This window comes from Cetorhinus maximus, chromosome 31 (genome assembly GCF_964194155.1).
Source record: "Cetorhinus maximus chromosome 31, sCetMax3.hap1.1, whole genome shotgun sequence".
Lineage (NCBI taxonomy): Eukaryota > Metazoa > Chordata > Chondrichthyes > Lamniformes > Cetorhinidae > Cetorhinus > Cetorhinus maximus.
Genome location: NC_135909.1, coordinates 11058447 through 11078033, shown reverse-complemented (window position 1 = coordinate 11078033; position 19587 = coordinate 11058447). Strand labels below are relative to the sequence as shown.

Sequence of the window (19587 nt, the reverse complement as noted above, 5' to 3'; positions counted from 1 at the left end):
CCGCATTTCCAACATTGCACACCTGGCTGCACTTTCAGAACCTTCTTGCCAACTCTTCACGGCTGGGAAAAAGGATACGAGGCCATGACTTAAAGCTAGGATCGGGTCTGAGGGGATGTTAAGATGAGGGATTGTGAAACCATTGTGCTTTTCACACGTGGGTTCGAATCAAGTTATTGGATATTTTTAGTTAATTGCTTCTTCCTGTTTGTGTAGGTTTCACATAAAAAAGGCCTGGAATCGGATGGTTGTCAATGTCTCACTGGAGATGACAACTGTCAAGTAACATTTGCGCCACACAAGTGTCAGGCAATAATCATCTCCAAAAAGTAAGAATCCAACTATTACCTTTATGTTCACTGGCATTAGCATCACTGAATCCCCCTCTATCAGCATCCTGGGAGTTACCATTGACAAGAAACTGAACTGGAATAGCTATATAAATATTATGGCTTCAATAGGAGGTCAGAGGCTAGGAATCGTGTGACGAGTAACACACGTCCAGGCTCCGCAAAGACTGTCTACCATCTACAAGGCACAAGTCAGGAGTGTGATTGAATGCTCCCCACTTGCCTGGATGAGTGCAGATCCCACACCACCCAAGAAGCTTTACACCATCTAAGACAAAGCAGCTCGCATGATGGAGACCACATCCAAAAACATTCATTCCCTCCACCACCGACGCACAGTAGCAGCAGTGTGTACCATGTTCAAGGTGCACTGCAGGAACTCAGCAAGACTCCTTCGACAGCACCATCTAGACCCTGGACCACTACCATGTAGAAGGGCATGGTCAGCAGAAAGATGGGAACACCACCACCTGGAAATTCCCCTTCAAACCATGAATTGTAAATATATTGCTGTTCCTTCAATATCGCTGGTAAAAATCCTAGAACTCCCTTCCTGACAGCACTGGGGACGTACCTACACCACATGGACTGCAGAGGTTCAAGAAGGCAGGTCACCACCACATTCTCAAGGGCAATTAGGGATGGACAATAATTGCTGTCCAAACCAGCGAAGGCCAAATACCTAGAATAAATTTTTTCAATGGACTATTTCAGAGTTAATCAAAATTGATAGTGAGCTATTACAGTCCTTTCCCCAGATTTTATTGGAATGATGAACAAATAGGATTCAGGAAAAGGAGAAGGACTATTCCTTCCCTTTCATTCTCCAGATTTACCATGGCTGAAAGAGCAGCTGGAAAAGGTAATGGCGATGGAGCAGAAAAAAATAACATTGTCCTTGCGGAACACATTTAGTTTGACATTTTCTTGATAAGTTCAGTGAGTGAGCAAGTTTTAGCAAATAAGCTTTAAAGTGAAGGGCCATCTAATTAAACCTATAATATATAGAAAAGGTTGTTTAATTTTGTGGTGAGTTTCTCGAAACTGTGGAGGAACCAAGAGAGATGAACAGACATCATTAAAAGCTCGTGGACAGGAAGATAAAAATAATATCTAAGACTAATAGAATACGAAGTATTGGGAATCATATTACAGTTGTATAAAACCCTGTTTAGATCAATGCATTCTGTTCCTGACAACAGACCTAAGGGATGTTAGATTGGCCTTGGAGTGGGGGCAGCAGAATTTCATCAGAGTGATACCAGATTCAAATGACGAGGACAGATTGTAAACACTAGTATTGTAATGCCGTGAATATCAGAGACTAAGGGGTGATCCAACTGAGATGTTTACCGTGCGTGAATGATTTGACAGGGTAGATAGAGGGAAACTGTTACAACTGGTGCGACGGGAGGTTGGGGCCGGAGGTGGGGGTGGTGCCCTTAACAAGGGGGCTTAACCTTTAAATCAGAATGAAGCCTTTCAAAGGTAATTTCAGGAAGTACGTCTTCACACAAAGGATGGTAGAAACTCCCTCCCCCAAACAACTGTAAACGCTGGGGGTCAACCGAAAAGTTCCAAACTGACATCGATAGCTCTTGTTTGTTAAGTGTTTTAAGGATTATGAAATGAAGAGGGATAAATGGAGCAAAAAGACAGACCAGTCATGAGTTCATTAAATGGCAGGACAAACTTGGGGGAAGAACACTTTACTTTTGTTCCTCCACCCCGAATTCATAAAGAAAAACTAAATCTGGAAGGAACTGAAATGAGGTGTCATCACTTGTTGGTCCCATTATTCTCTCAACATTGACAATCTCTAGTGCTGAGCTATAATTCCACACACAACTCGTCACCCAGGAAATCCTGCAGGAAGAAAATTATCCTCTCCAACCTGCATTTCCCACATTTTACCAGCTGACAATCCTTTGATCAGCATTTGGAAATTGAAATCGGTCTATTGCCCCACTTCCATGGTGATTTTGGGAATAGTCAGCAGGGGAGCAGAATTAGAAAGCAGTTGTTTTCCTCTCTGTTAATATTCTCTCAATATCGACGTGCCTCATTCATTGGATGGAGAAGTGAGCTTGTATTAATCCTGTGATGAACAAACCTGCTCCATGTTACAAGCATTTTCTGTATTCATTTTTTAAATATCAGATGACAATTTCTCATTGAAACACAGTAAACTGCTCCCAGGTACTTTCATGAGCTTGTGAAACAAAACAATTCCAATTTCTGCACATAATGAAGCCAAGCCGGAGGAGACACCTGTTTCTCAATGATCAGATATTGGAGTTGATGCAGAATGTTTTCTGAAGATTAATGTGTCCTTTTGGAAATCTGGAATGGGTATGGTTTTCTATATTAAACATTGACCCTTCCGTTAGTTCTTTATGTGCAGCTGTTTTTGGTGGTGTTATTGAGTCAGGGATGTTGGTCAGGGCAGCAAGAGAAATCACTGTGCTTCTTCAGGAGCGCTAGGAAATCTTTCATCACTTTAAAAACCTCCCACCAGTTATTGCTTAGGATTAGCCAGGAGTGGTACACCGAGGATATTCATTTATTGAAATTAATGCTTTTCACAGAAAGCATTAGTTCCTGTCAAGCAAGTATAACAGTTTCATAATAATTTTCTGGTTTATTGCGAAGTAATTTTATGGGGTTAGTATAATTGGGTCTGTCTGTGTGTAATGTAATTACATTTGGAGTCAAGTTTAACTCATCAAAAGAAGCTGGGTGCTTGACATGCTAATGAGTAAACATGGAACCTAGATTAGCATGTAAGGTGTGAAGGGAATTTGCATTTTTAGATAAATGAAGGGATATTTGGATTTCAACGATATCTCAGTCTGTTTTCAATTAGCCGGATAAGCAAAGCTAAGGAACATGTTTATTTTTCCCAAAGGTTACTGGAAATAGTGGCGATATGGGAGTGTTTTAATATTGTGAAGAAGATACAATTTCATCAATATCTGGGTCTATAGAATTTACACATCAAGAAGAGAGAAACACATATAAAGGAGAATGAAAGGTTATGTTGAAAAAGGCCATGTAAGATCTAACAGGAGTGTGTGAAATGGCCTCAATGAAGCCTCCAGCATTTTGGCGTAAGTCTGCTGTCTAACTAAACGGGAGTTGAAGAAAAGCCATATGGCATTCCATTGTCCAGGATACTGTGTTAACTTGCTGAGTCTGCTTTAATTCTAAAATCTATTTCGGACCTTTAAGGGTGTGTAACTGAGGGGGTCAAGTTAATGAGTAACTTGAGGAGTTATAGCGCTATTTGTAGTCTTATGTATGTGCTTGACATCTTTTATCTTTAACAAGATATTATTATCATTTTTTAAAAATTTCTAAATGTCCTGGCAGGCATGTTGCTTCTGAATTCAGTGCACACATCTCGTAATAAATACAAATTGCAAAACCCTTGTGACAACACGACCAACTATCCCTCCAGGATTTGGTCCATATCTTCTGCAACGTCATAACAGTCCCTCACACACTCTGATCAATTAACGCCTGTACCCTTCATTGCTGACGGATTTCTTGTCATTTTGAGCCCCACCTGAGTTGAGTTTGAAGTCAGATTTCATGTTTTCTGGAGCAAAACTGAAACTGATGCAGGAAAAATGAACAGACACTTTCTGTCAGAAAGGGGCAGCTAATTTCTGCACAGGAAACACCCACAAACAACAATGTGAACATGCTTTGGGATGATGATTGAGTCTCGGGGGAATAACTCCACTGCTCGTGTGTCTTTGGCACAGCGCCATGGGGTCACTTAGGATAAAATAAGAGGTTGGGCATGGCCTTGTTTTATCATCATTATTTAAAGACAGCACCTACATTAGTGCAGCCCTCCCTCAGTACTAAACGGTATATCTTGCAATAAGCCTATTTGCATTAAGGTATACAGTACTGGAGTATCAACCTTCTTTGTTACACACAAATTCTGGCACGGGTTTTGGGGACATACACTTATCTTTCATAGGCAAATGCGACCAAATCAGCCCCACTGAAAGTTTTTAACAAATCGCCCAATCCACAGCAACAGGACTGGGGCAATTATGAGGTCATTCCCTGGCAGGTCACGTGACAGATGGGGCCACAATGCATCACCACCAGGTTTGTGACTTGTTCAAATCCAAAATCCTGTCACAATGATTTTTCAAATAAATCAGTCGTCTACTTGCCAACACAGCAGTAACACTTTCTGCCTAACCATGAGGAGAGCTAGGGAGGAATGTACAAAACTAAATTCTTTCATAAAATAGTTCAAAAATCATTTAGGCTGAAATTCTGTGAGGAATAGTCCAGTTATTATTGAGAACTCTGCTCAGAGAACTTCCTTGGACAGGAGAGAAATCAGGCGAAGAATCCGAGTAAATCGACACCAGCGAACAAGTTGACATCGAAACTGGATCAACTCCCGTGAAGATGAATGAGTAAAAGCTGAGAGCTCCGTGCACCATCAGTTGACCAAGTAGAGATATTGCCTGGATAAAGCAATCTGTTCAGGACAGGATTTATTGAACTAAGTCGAATAGACAGGTCTTTGCACAACAAGTCAGTCATCTCTAGATTTTAAATTGAAAACTTCCAGTTTGTTGCAAGATGGAATTCATATAAATTATAATTACAGTACAAATGAGTTGATAATTCAAACACAAACGTTGCTTTCAGGTAAATTAAGTGGGACAATGAAATTACAACCAAGAACTCAATTGACCTGGGAGCTCAAACACAGAAAAAGTTAATTGCAGAGTGAAGAGTTTATAATGTGGATTTGTTGAAAGTGGAGATTAGGTGTAGAGGGAGAATGAGCTGCTGTGTAAATTAAACCGAGAGACAACAGCAAAGATACAAGCAGGAAGGAACAGAACATTCTAAATAACGAAAACTTTAATTAAACAGGCAGCTCATTTCATTGTAATAACGGGATAGCTGAGAGCTGTTGACTACACATCCTGTGCTCTGCTGGAAATCCAAAAACAGGCTAATGATAGACGTCAGATTCATAATAAATTAGGGAACCAAGCAGAATACAGGAAGTACAGAGGAGAACTCAAAAAGTAAACTTGAACAGCAGAGAGATTGTATGAGAAAAGATTAGCAGGTAACACAAGGTAACACTGAAGGCTGTTACCAACAAATGGACAGTCACTGAAAGGGAGGCTGTGGAGGCAGAGGGGATGGCTGAAGCTCTACATGGCAGGAGAGATTAAATGACGAAAGAATTGATGCTGCAAGGCAAAAGGAAGAGTTAAAGGAACAAGTAACAAAAAACTGAGATGTGTTGAAAAGAGGTGCGAATGGAAAAATGAGGAGCAGCTGCCACCCGAAAGCAAACGCAACAGAAGAATGAGGTTAAAACCAAATGTGAAAAAAAGGAGTCAAAATGGGGACAGAAGTTACAGTTTGAAGAACATTAGAGATTTGAGCAGCTGCAGGTCATTCAGCCCTTCGAGCCTATTCTGCCATTAAACACGATCATGGCTGATCTGATTGTACCCTCAACTCCACTTTCCTGCCTGTCTCCTGCAACCCTTGACTCCCTCGTCGAACCTGTGCAGCTCAGCCTTGAATATGTTCAATTATCGAGCCTGCACTGCTCTCTGGGGAAGATAATTCAAAGGCCAATGATCCACTGAAAATAAATTACTCCTCATCTCCATCGTAAGTAGGGGACCCATTATTTTATAAACTGTGTTCCCTAGTTCACACTGCAGGTGTAATCCTTAGCACAATTGTGATTGTTTATTAAGTGTTGTCCAATCACGGAATGAGAACGTGGAGTAATGAACTGCCTGGTGGAGTATATGGTAGGGTTTGCCCACATGGTTCACTGTGTGCACGTATGCATGGGTTGCCAAAGACACAGAAAAGTGATGTTCCTTTACATCCTATCTCATCTCTGACTGATTCTTCACAACATGAATTGGCCAAATGGCTGAGTGAGTTGCTACAAACAGTTCTGAGCGAGTTTTCCACATACACGGTGAAGGGATTCTTCTCCTTTGTGAAGCCCATACAGGATTTGCATATTGATAGCAATGGCGTTTGCATGTGCTTGTTGCTTGTTTAACTTTGCTAGCCTCTTGATTAATGTACCACTCAAGGAAGCCATTCACATATGCACCATGTCATTATTTCATGATGATCTAGTCTCACTGCCATTGGCTGAATCTGTATTCAATAAACATATGAACTCAGCAACTCATGCAGTTCATTTCAGTTTTAATGGCACCATGTATGCCCAAAGAGATAATGTTGCCATGGGACACCCTCTAGGCCCAGCTCTTGTAAACATCTTTGCCAATTTCCACGAGAAATGTATCTTCAGGAAATGACCCCTAAAATCCTGTCCCTTTCCTTTTTCTGATACACAAATTACACATTTTCTATATCTGCATCTGCAGCTACATGTAAAACATTCCTGTGACACCTTAATGTGCTCTAACCTGCTCTATTCTCATTGAAATTGACCAGTCAAATGAGACCCTTTCCTCAATGTACTACTTGAGAAATCTGCCAATGCATTCTCTACTACTGTCTGCTGCTAGCCCACCGCCACTGTTGGGATTCCTACAGTTCCATGCGGTATAAGGTAGGTCCTGTCGGCAAACTGATAGGTAGGGACCAGGCCATTTGCTAATCATGCAACATGATGCCAAAATCAGGCACTTCAAAGCTATCTTGCTGAATAATGGCTCCATCGATCAAATAATTGCTCACTGTATATCACACAAACTCAACAATGGGCCTAAGCCCGTTCTGAAAAGTCTGTTCTGAAAAGTGTCCAGTCTACCTCACATATCCCTGGAATGGTTAAGGTATCTCAAAAGCGTGAACAACTAATAGAGCTACCCGTTTCACAATGCTACTATGCAGTAGCAACACCAGTGACATTCTCCACTAACAGGATGCTGCTGTCAAGACTAAAAATATGTTCTGCCAACAACACAAATAACTAATGTTGTGTATGAGTTTCAGTGTCAGTGTGATGTGAGGTCTGTGGACATTTGCCCCAATGGCTGTTGGATCGTATCAAACAGCTTAGGCCTTCAGCTGTTCACAACAGGCAAAGTACTGAGCATACTCACCAAGATCCTGCTTGAAAAGCTCAGAACATAGTGTCCAACATTGGATGTGAATTCACAGAAGGACAATACTTACTGACCAATCCTGATTGTGCTAAGAATTACACGAACATCTGTTACAATCCGGCTGATGGTAAAACTGGGTAAGTCAGTTCCTTGAGTGAAACCTGGCCTGATAGAACCCAACATGTGTAGGATGTGAGAAAAGTTTCTTAAGAAATTCACAGGTATTTGCTCATGAACTTTGAACACAAAGAATAAAATATTTATCAAAACAACCGGACAACACAGTCAGAAAGATCTCAATACCAACAAAAGAAGTTGATTCAATTTCCCAATATTCCTTTGCCCAGCAATATCTTTACAGATGGATAAACCAGTGAAGAGTTACCACGGGCTTGTCACAAAGGCTTCTTGCTTGGGGCTGGCACACATGCAAAGTGTTTTCTTGTGGTGAATTCTTGAGCATTCACTTGATCCTTCTCAACCAAGACTTATCTCACCCAAAATAACTGCACTTTATACTCACTGTTTCAGTAGCAACACCACCGAACTGATCACGACAATGAGTCCTATAACTGACTCTGCAGTTAACTATTGTCCCAGTAGCCTTGTACTTTTCTCTTCTCAAGAGCCTAAAAAATCCCTGCTTAACTCTTTGATGCACATTGAACTCGTCCCTCTCTTTCTCTGTCTCTGTGTCACTTGAACACTGTCGGTAGGCAGCAGCCCAGTTTTTTTTTCTATTGTGTGTTTCTTTTTTCCCCAAAATCACTAAACATCTAACCCCTTTACTGACCTGTCAGTCAGGGATCCACCCAGGCTTCTAAGTCCCAAGGCTAATTTATAAAAAAAACTTGTGAAACTGGAACAACTCTACATTTCTGACACAAAAAATGCACACACACTATCTATCTAAACACATTATATAAATATATATATATATACACACACACACTCATTAAAAATTATACATAGTTCCTAACAAGCAATTGAAGATTATCTGTCGAGCTCGCTGTGTGCCTCACTTACACATGCTCGGGGATACATTTCTTCACACACAGGCCACTACCTTGGCAAGCAAAATGAACATGTCCACGCATTGCACTTCCTGCAACTGAAGAAAAGCTTGGTGGATAATCATTCCCTGATTCCTTCCCAGGGAAATGCCTGGAGCAATCAGAGTCGACTTGGCTGTTTGAAATAAGACAAAAGTTTGGCAGTTAACTCTTCCCTGTTGCATTCCCGTGGCAAAGCCTCTACCAATCAGTGAATACTTGTCAACCAATCAGCACCCCCTTCTCATGCAGTATAAGTTTTTGTTCCCTTTGAGATTTGGTATAATTGTATCTGCTCTGAAAGTTAATGTATTTTCAATGAGTTATTTAAGGTTTGTTAACATAATATCAATTGCATTGCTTAGCTTGAGAAAATAAAGTACTATTTGTCGTTGAGCACATATACATAGGGGATAGCTGGGAGATAGGGTTGTGAAGCAGCAGAGCTGTGAGACTAAACAAGTAAATAAAATCTCTCGATAAATACAAACTCTGTGTCTTACTTTCGGCTTCACCAACTGATTTGGATCCCATTAACACTGAAGAGGGAAAGACAAAAAAAATCGACGTCATGTCTCTTTTTTTCAGGAATACTCAAGTTCTGTATTCCTAAGTGACAATTTCTACATAAATCTGTCACATTTCTCACCGTTCCAAGTTCCAACAAAGTGTCATGACCTGAAGGCAGAGGTACTTCCAGATTTGCTGTGTATTTCCAGCGTTTCCTGTGTTTATTTCAGATTTCCAGAATCCAGAATATTTTGCTTTTATATTTCCATTGTATTATTGGTTGTTACTGTGGGATAAATTTTATGTCTGCCTGGCCCTTGCACTGTGTCTGTGTCGGATATGAGGTGTACATGTCGGTCTCTAACATACACGTGTGCCTATGGAAAAGGACTGCCTGTGCAGACAGTTCCTATCCTGATCCTTACAACTCCTCCCACACCAAGTGAGATCAGACAGATACAGGCTCCCTTGCACAGATTCAGAAAGATGTCACACAGACACTAGTATTAGCCTAATTTTCGGCACCAAACCTTTGGAAATACGTGAAGATTTTATGAAGAGTGCAGAAAGGGTTTATAAGAATGTTTGTAAGGATGAGGGGCTTTAGTTACATGGATAGATTGAAGAAGTTGTGGTTACTCTCCTTCGAAAAGAGAAAGCTGTGAGGAGATTTGGTAGAAGTGTTCGAAATAGTAAGTGTTCTAGACAATGTAGATAATGATAAAATGATCCTGTGGGCAGTGGGCATCGATTTATGGTGGTTGGCAAAAGTACTAATGGAGGCATCAGGATTTTTTTTTAATGCAGGAAACCATTAGGGTCTGCAATTCACTGCCTGAGAGTATGCTAAAGACAGGAGAATTTGGGGGTGTCAAGAGGGAATTGGATAAGCACCTGAAGAAAAAAGGTTTGACAGGCTGTGGTGAGAGGGCTGGGGATCAGAAGTAGCTGAGTGGCTCTGGTGGAGAAAGACCACGGACATGAAGTGCCGAATGGCCTCTTGCTGTGCTGCAACTATTCTAAGCTTGTATGTATTTAAGTGTAGGATTCATTCTGTCTCACTATACCTCTGGCAAAGAATTTGAGTGTCTGAGTCATTTTGTATCTGTCAGTCTCTAGGGATGTGTGTGAGTGTATGATTCAGTCTGTATTGTTGTCTGTGGTGCACTATGAGTGTGAGATTCATTATGTATCTGTCAGTCTCTGAGACACTTTGGAAATCGGTATTCATTCTACCCAGAATATACTTCATTGGGCCATCTGGTCTAATTGGTACATTATTCCACAAGATTCTCCACCCAGAATACTTCATGTACCATTATCTGCTGGTCCATGAAATCCATTCTCCCTCCTGTACTTACCTATCTTTCCCTTAAATACAGCTGTGCTCATTGATTTAACTGCTCAAGACGACAACAAGTCCCACATTCTACAGATTCCATGAGAAATAAGTTATATTGATTTTTTTATTGGATTTAATACTTACAACTCTATGTCGACCCTGTCACATCCCATCACTACTTCCTCACATTGACCTGAATCTGCAACACCAATAGTTCATGTTAATTCCCTCCGCTCTGTTGCAGTTCTAGGCTCTGGCCAGTAGATGTCAGCACACTCTGCTAGGTCGAAGTTTACAGATCAGAGATGGACACAACAGGCAAGAATTGTTCACATTATATTAAGAGGGGAAGAGAAGGTCTTAGAATTACTAACGGTGGATATGACCTTTTATTATATTTTGCTATACAAGCAGTAATTATAATGTTGTGCTAAAGCCGTCAATATGTTGTGTGTGAATGTGAGATACATTCTTATCGGCCCTTCTCTGATCCAACTTGTGAATGTGGGATTCATTCTGTGTCTGTTACTCACAGGTGCTGTGTGAAAGGCACGCTGGACCTGTCAGTCTTGGTTACTGTATGTGAGTGTGGATACATTCTCCGTGAAACTGTAGGTGAATGTTGCATCCATTCTGCATTTGTCGATACCTGGTACAATATATCTGTGTCATAGTCAGCCTGTATCTTGCATTTCCAGGTACTGCATGAGTGTTAGGTCACGCCTTGAGCCTGACAGTGGAATGGGACGTATGCAACGGATGTGTTCCATCAGTCACTTTCTGGTATTGAACGGGACTCAATCTGAATTTCTTAATGGTGATGGTGGTTTGTGAGTGTGCATGTGTTTCACTCTTTGCCAGTCAGTGCTACTGTATGTGAATGTGGAAACCATTATGAATCTGAATGTCTCTTGCATTCCGTGGGAGTGTAGTTTCAGTCTGCATTTGTTATTCTCTGGAGCTGTGTTTGAGTTTGGCAGGCATTCTGGTCTGTCAATAGGGGAGTAGATGTGTGTAGAGTCCATATTGCACATTTCATTCTCTGGCACTATAAAGAAATTGGGGCTGATTTTATATCTGAATGTCTCATGTTTATGAGCATGGCAATCATATATATCTGTCAGGCTGTCCTAATGTGTGAGCCTGGGTTTAATTCTGGGTCTGTCGATGGCATTCTTTGCCTGTTGTATTGTATGTAGGTTGGGAATCATATGAATCCTTCAGTCCCTCATGCTGTTTGTGAGCATGAGATTCATTCTGTATCATCAGTGGGATTAATTCTGTATCTGTGAGTGTCTGCTACTGTATGAAATTGTGGGATTCAATTGGTATATTTCATTCACTGGTATTGTATGTGGAAGTGAATGAAATACACCAATTGAATCCCACAATTTCATACAATTGCAGACACTGACAGATACAGAATTAATCCCACTGGCAGATACAGAATGAATCTCATGCTCACAAATAGCATGAGGGACTGAAATATACATATGATTCCCAACTTACATAACAATGTGCATGCGTGTGTGTGTATGTGCATGTGCATGTAGACTTCCATTTGTTTCCGTCAGCACCTGTTATTCTCTGTGGCTCTTGAACCCTTTCTACAATCTCTCAGTGGGATAATTGGTGTGTCAGAATAATTTGATATCACTCACACTGAAATATTGTGAGTGAGTGCAGTAAACAGTCTGTGTCTCTCAACATCCGGCACTGGACATGTGTTTGATAATTGCTCACTGGTACTCTGGGTGAGTAGAGAATTCATTGTGTAACCTTTAGTGTCTGGGACTGTTTGTAAGATTGGGTTAATTGTAAATAAATTTCCAGCACAGCCACAGGCCACTAATGTGGTAGGCTTAAGCAAACGATATGTGGGAGTTTTGGCCCAATATTAAATCTGTCACTTTGAACACAATTGGGAAAGATAATGAATCCTTTAATCTGATACTGGATGGGTGTGCAAGTGTAACTCAAGTTGTACTAATCGATTTGATCTGTGACATTCAGTCTGATTCTGAGTAAGAACTTTGACATGGATGTAAAATGGAGCTCAGTCTGGAATTGTTACAGTATTTCCATTTGACACTGTGTGAGGATGGAGGATTAGTATGTAATCTATAGCTCAGTTCATATTCATCAAATTAATATTGTATCTTTTAGTTTCATAATAAGGGTGAATTTTAAACTAGAATCTGAATTTCTGTCTCAGGTTATACTAGCTTTCAGAATATCTCAAACTGATAATGTGCTTGAGATTTGAACTTGTATCTCAGGTATATGTCAGGACACACTATGGGAATTAATAGTGCAATTTATAAATCCATGATGTGTGTGAATTTTGGGCTGGCAATGAACATGAATCTCAGTGAACATCATTAAGGTTAAGCCTGTAAGCTTGTAACTGGAAACGTGTCAGTTTTATCAGATGTTTAATTTGTAGCGAAGGCAGCACGACTGTGGGATTGACCCAGTGAGAATTTAATAGCGGGTGAGAATTTGGACTGGGATTTATGGACACTCCCATCTGCAGGACTGAGTTTGGGTGACATGGATACAATGTCTATCTCTCCTGCTCTGTTTGATTCATGGATGGAAAATGACTTTGGAAGTATTTATGCTGTCTGAGACTGTGAAACTGATGACCTGTCTGTGTCTCTGTGCTCTGTTAGTGATAATGCACATACTGTGTGTGAGAAGGAGCTGGCGGGAATCTTCATTTTAATTTGTCTGGAGGAAACATCACATTTATTCTGGTTCCTTCAATTATTTCCCAGTTGGAAAAAAGTATATTTTAGAATTCAAGTACAGGTGAGGAAGAAGATACTGATTTTATTAGTTTAATCTCTCTATTAATAACCATTATGAATGATCTGGGAAGAGTGCACTCTGCATTCCCAATGGCCGGGTAGCAGTCTGGGAAGAGTGTCCTCTGCAGTCACCGTCACTGGAAAGCAGTCTGGGAAGAGTATCCTCTGCAGTCACTGTCGCCGGGAAGCAGTCTGGGAAGAGCGTCCTCTGCAGTCACCGTCGCCGGGAAGCAGTCTGGGAAGAGCGTCCTCTGCACTCACCGTCGCCGGGAAGCAGTCTGGGAAGAGTGTCCTCTGCAGTCACCGTCACCGGGAAGCAGTCTGGGAAGAGTGTCCTCTGCAGTCACCGTCACCGGGAAGCAGTCTGGGAAGAGTGTCCTCTGCAGTCACTGTCGTCGAGTGAAATAAAAACAAAGAGTGACAGCATAGGAAAACCGTAAGTTCATTGGATGGTGAGTAACTTCTAGTTTGAACTACCTATTCTAAGTTGATTTCAGATTAAAGGTGACTACTGGGGCCCAGGATCGGAGGTCTAACACTTCAGCTTCAACTCAGCAGAGAGAGCGAGTTCCAGTTGATTTTAAAAAGTGTATTTTGATTCTCTATTCTAACTTGCTTTCAGGTGAAAGGTAAATAGGAGAAATATTTTACAGATTGATAAATTAAAGACCAGTAGGAAATTTAACAACAAATTGAAAAACGAATTAAATAAAATAGAGATGCAGTGCCAGGCGATGTGTTGTAGCTGTGTGGTGTGGTTGCTGTTGGACCCCATTGTGGTTCCTCATGACCACATCTGTAGCAAATGTTGGTTGCTTGAGGAACTCTGGCTCAGAGTTGATGAGCTAAAGTCTGGGCTTCAGACACTGCGACACATCAGGGAGGGGGAGAGTTACCTGGACGCTCAGGAGACAGTCACACACCTTAGATTAACTACCATACATTCGGCCATTGGTCAGGGACAGGAGGGTGTGACTATGAGTGAGGCAGGTGGAGGGGTCCAGGAAGTAGCACTGCAGGAGCCTCAACCCTTGCCCTTATCCAACAGGTTTGAGATTCTTGCTCCCTGTGTGGATGAGAGCGGGGACTGGAGGGAGGATGAGCAAACTGACCATAGCACCATGGCACAGGGAGCCATTCAAGTGGGGGGAGAAAAGAGAAATGTAGTTGCAATCAGGGATAGTATAGTTAGGGGAATAGATACTGTTCTCTGTAGCCAGGATCGAGAGTCCCGAAGGCTGTGTTGCCTACCTGGTGCCAGGGTTAGGGATGTCTCATCTGGGCTGCAGAGGAACTTGGAGTGGGTAGGGAAAGATCCAGCTGTTGTGGTCCATGTAGGTACCAACGATATTGGTAGAACAAGGAAAGAGGTTCTGCTGAGGGAATACAAGCAGCTAAATTAAAAAGCAGAACCAAAAAGGTAATAATCTCCGGATTCCTACCTGAGCCACGAGCTAATTGGCATCAGGTCAATAAGATTAAAGAGGTGAATGTGTGGCTCAAAGATTGGTGTGGGAGAAATGGGTTCGAATTCATGGGACATTGTCACTAGTACTGGGGAAAGAGGGAGCTATTCCATTCGGATCAGCTCCACTTTAATCAGGCTGGGACCAGTGTCCTGGTGAATCATATAACTAGGGTTGTAGATGGGGCTTTAAACTAAATAGTGAGCGGGGAGGGTTCAGTTGCATGGAAATATAAAAGAGCAAAGTTTAAGGAGAGGGTAAGAATGCAGGTTAGTGACGAGGCTGATTGTTCCAAAAAGTGAAAGGAAGGGACAGAGTGTGTGAACACCATATTGTACCAAAGAATCAAATAAGAGTAGGGAAAATTGACAACAGGGCAAACTTAAAGGCTTTGTATCTGAATGTGTGTAGCATTCGGAATAAAACTAATGAGTTAAAAGCGCAAATAGAGATAAATAGGTATGACTTGGTGGCGATTACTGAGATGTGGTTACAGGGAGAACAGGTTTGGGAGCTGAATATCCAAGGGTACTCAGTGTTTTGGAAGGATAGGCAGGAAGGAAAAGGAGGTGGTGTAGCTTTGTTAGTAAAGGAAGAGATCAGTGCTATAGTGAGGAATGATGTAGGCACTGGAGAGCAAGACGTAGAGTCAGTCTGGGTAGAAATAAGAAATAGCAATGGAAAGAAGTCCCTGGTGGGAGTAATCAATAGGTCCCCAAACAGTAGTTCAGCAGTAAGACACACAATAAACCATGAAATACTGGGAGCATGTAAGAAAGGCACGGCAATAATCATGGGTGATTTTAATATGCATATAGACTGGGCTAATCAAATTGGCAAGGGTAGCCTCAAGGGAGAGTTCATAGAGTGTATTAGAGATTGTTTCTTGAAGCAATATGTTGTGGAACGAACCAGGGAGCAGTCTACTCTCGATTTGGTTTTAGTAATGAGATTAATGTTCAGAATATAGGATGCACTCCAGTAGAGTGATCATAGCATGCTAGAATTTCAAGTTCAGTTTGAGAGCGAGAAACTTGAGTCCCACACTAGTGTTCTGGAGTTAAACAAAGGTAACTACATAGGCATGAGGACAGATTTGACCCTAGTGGACTGGGCAGGAAGACTACAATGTAGGACAGTTGATGAAGAGTGGCAGATATTTAAGGAGATATTCAATTCCTCCGAAGTAAAATATATTCCAAAGAGGAAGAAAGATTGTAAGAGGGGGAAAAACCATCCATGGTTAAGCAAGGAAGTTAAAAATAACGTAAAGGCAAAAACTAAGGCATACCAAATTGCAAAGGTCAGAGGCAGGCTGGAAGATTGGGAAACTTTTAAAGATCAACAAAGGATTACTAAAAAGATAATAAAAAGAACAATGGTAAATTATGAAAGAAAACTAGCGCAAAATGTAAAAACTGATAGCAAAAGTTTCTGCAAGTATATAAAATGAAAGAGATTAGCTAAAGTGAATCTTGATCCCTTGGAGGATGAGACTGGGGAGTTAATAGTGGGGAACGCAGAAATGGCAGAGACACTTAATCAATATTTTCCCTCAGTTTTCATGGTAGAGGACACTAGTACCACCCCAATAGTGATAGGTAGAGCAGAGGGTATAGAGAAGGAGGAACTTCAAACTATCACCATCACTGGAGAAAAAGTACTGAGCAAAATATTGGGACTAAAGAGTGACAAGTCCCCAGGACCTGATGGCCTACATCTCAGGGTCTTAAAGGAAGTGGCAGCAGAGATAATGGATGCATTGGTAATAATATTCCAAAATTCCCTGGATTCTGGAAAGGATCCAGTGAATTGGAAAAATGCTAATTTAATACCCTTATTCAAAAAGTGGGGGGTGAGACAGAAAGTAGGAAACTATAGACCAGTTAGTTTAACGTCTGTCACTGGGAAATTGTTGGAATCTATTATTAAGGAAGTAGTAATGGGGTATTTGGAATCCATCAGAGTCAGCATGGTTTTCTGAAGATTAAATCATGTTTGACTAATTTGCTAGGGTTCATTGAAGATGTGACAAGCAAAATGGATAATGGGGATTGTGTAGATGTAGTATATCTGGACTTCCACAAGACAATGATAAGGAGCCACACAAAAGATTAATACACAAGATAAGATCACACGGAGTTAGGGTAATATAGTAGTTTGGATAGAGGATTGGCTAACCAACAGAAAGTAAGGAGTTGGGATATATGGGTCTTTTTCTGGATGGCAAGCTGTAACTAGTGGGGTGCCACAGGGTTCGGTCCTTGGGCCCCAACTATTTGCAATCTATATTAATGACTTGGATTCAGGAATAGAAGGTACTATAGCTAAATTTGCAGATGACACCAAAATAGGTGGGAAAGTAAGTTGTAATGAAGAAATAAGAAATTTACAAATGGATATGGACAGGTTAGGTGAATGGGCCAAAATTTGGCAGTTGGAGTTTAACGTGGATAAGTGTGAGGTTATCCACTTTGGTTGGAAAAATAAAAAGGTGACTTGTTATTTAAAGGGAGAGAAACTTCAGAATGCTTCAGTGCAGAGGGACCTGGGTGTCCTCGTGCATGAATCGCTGAAAGCTAGTATACAGGTACAGCAGGTAATAAGGAAGGAGAATGGAATTTTGGCATTTATTGCTAAAGGAATCGAGTGTTAAAATAGGGAGGTGTTGTTGCAACTGTACAAGGCATTGGTGAGGCCGCACCTGGAGTGCTGTGCACAGTTTTGGTCCCATTACTTGAGAAAGGATGTAGTTTCATTGGAGGCAGTTCAGAGGGGGTTCACTAGATTGATCCCAGAGATGCAGGGCTTGCCTTATGAGAAGAGATTGAGCAGTTTAGGCCTATACTCACTAGAGTTTAGAAGGATGAGAGGAGATCTATTTGAGGTATATAAGATGCTAAAGGGGATAGAAAAAGTAGATGTGGAGTGGATGTTTCCCCTTGTGGGGGATTCTAAAATGAAAGGCCATAATTTTAGGCTAAGGGGTGGTAGATTTAAATCAGGGATGAGGAGGAATTACTTTTCTCAAAGGGTCGTGAATCTGTGGAATTTACTACCTCAGAGTGCAGTGGATGCCGGGATGCTGAATAAGTTTAAGGAGGAGATAGACAGATTTTTAAATTAGTAACAGGTTGAAAGGTTATTGGGAGAGGGCAGGAAATTGGAGTTGAGGCTGAAATGAGATTAGCTATGATCGTATTGAATGGCGGGGCAGGCTTGAGGGGCTGAATTGCCTATTCCTGCTCCTAGTTCTTATGAATGGCTGGTGACCTGTAGCCAGATTGTAGCTTCTATTGGACAGACCCTTCTCAATCCAATTCCCAACTAATCAGAGAGCCAGGTAGAAGAAACTGTAAGTTCTGACTGGCTTATATTTTCATATTTGAAAAGCCTGCCAATTTCAGATCATGTGGGGATAATTCTATTTCCAGCAATTTCTGGTACTGAATGCAACTTTGGGGTTCATGCTGTACCTTCTAATTCTGTGACTTGTACATGAGAGAGGTTTGTTCTGTATCTGTCAATCTCCATTTTTCTTTTTGTGATGGTGGAATTCATTCTCTATCTGCTAATCTTGTACCATGTGAGAGTGTAGGATTCTCTCTGCATCTGTCACTTGCTGAACTGAATGTGTGTGAGAGATTTATTATGTGTCTGTCAGTCTCTGCTTCTATATGCAAGTGCTGATATCAATCTGTACTGCCCAGTCTCTGCTCTGATCTGTGAGTGTGGTCACATTCGCTGTTTGTCATTGTTCTATGTGACTGTGGGATTCATTCTGTGATCATCAGCCCCTGGGACTCAGCCAGTGTGAGAGTCAGTCTGCATCTCTCCATCTCTCATCCATTGTCAGGTTAATTCTGTAACTGACATTCATTGGAGCTGTGTTGTTATGGCCTTAATTCTGCATCTGTTAGTCTCTGGTTTGGAATGTGGATTTGGGACATATTCTGTATCTGACAGACTCTGGTACTGAATGTGACAATCAGTTTAACTTTGTATCTGTCAGTCTTTATGCAAAATAATTTGTAATTGTGTATTTGTCTGCCTATGGTACTGTATGTGAGCATGCGATGAATTATGTACCTGTCAGTCATGGAACTGAATGTGATTTTGTGATCCATTCCATCTGTCAGTCCCCAGAATTACAAGTGAATGTGGAGTTCATTTGGAAGCTGCCAATATCTGGAAGTGAGTGTGAGTTTAAGGTCAGTTCTGCAGTCATCAGTCTTTGACTATATGTGTAATTTATTCATTCTGCAAGTATCAGTCTCTGGTCCTGTATCCAAGTGTTGATTTTTGTTTGTATCTGTCAGTTGTGGAACTGTGTATGAGTGCAGGATGAACTATATGAATGTCATTCTCTGATACTATATCAGTGGGATTCGATCTGCTTCAATATATCACTTGTGAACTATTAAAAACAAGTGCTTCCTTTCAGTTACCTGTGAAGTGCAATATTGTTGCATTCAATCTGTATGTGTCCATCTCTTGTCTTGCACGTGGATGTGTTATTTTTTCTGTATCAGTCGGTCCCAGATAATTTACATGAGAATGAGATTAACTCTAACCCTAATATATGTGACTGTGGCATTCAGTCTTTAGCTGTCCATATCTGGAAATAATTGTGTCAGTGAAGTTGATTTTACTTTTATCTTCATCTATTGCTGTCTGTGAATGAGATTTGTCTTATGCCTGTCAGTCGGTGGTACTTTAAATGACTGCTTTTGGTCTATGCCTTATTGTCTTTTTCTGTGTGTAGTCCTGTGGATTTTTTTTTCTGCATTTCAGGGTTTGGTCCCCTGTGTAAAGTGGGATTAATGCAGTGTATGTCAGTTTTTGGTGAGTGTGGACATACTTCTGTGTTAGTCAGTCTCTCAAACTGAATGTGAGTGTGCATTAATTCAGTTTTCATCAGCATCTGGCAGACCCTGAGGGTGGG

General features: G+C 41.1%; 1 long non-coding RNA gene across 1 annotated transcript; it reads right to left on the bottom strand.

The window, feature by feature from the left end:
- Positions 1-6438: 6438 nt before the first annotated feature.
- On the bottom strand, positions 6439-10542 carry LOC144670423 (uncharacterized). The gene is made up of 2 exons (XR_013573875.1): positions 10508-10542; positions 6439-8808 (listed from the first exon to the last, which is right to left on the bottom strand). It is a non-coding gene; the product is annotated as an uncharacterized LOC144670423 (long non-coding RNA).
- Between the last annotated feature and the right edge of the window lie 9045 nt (positions 10543-19587).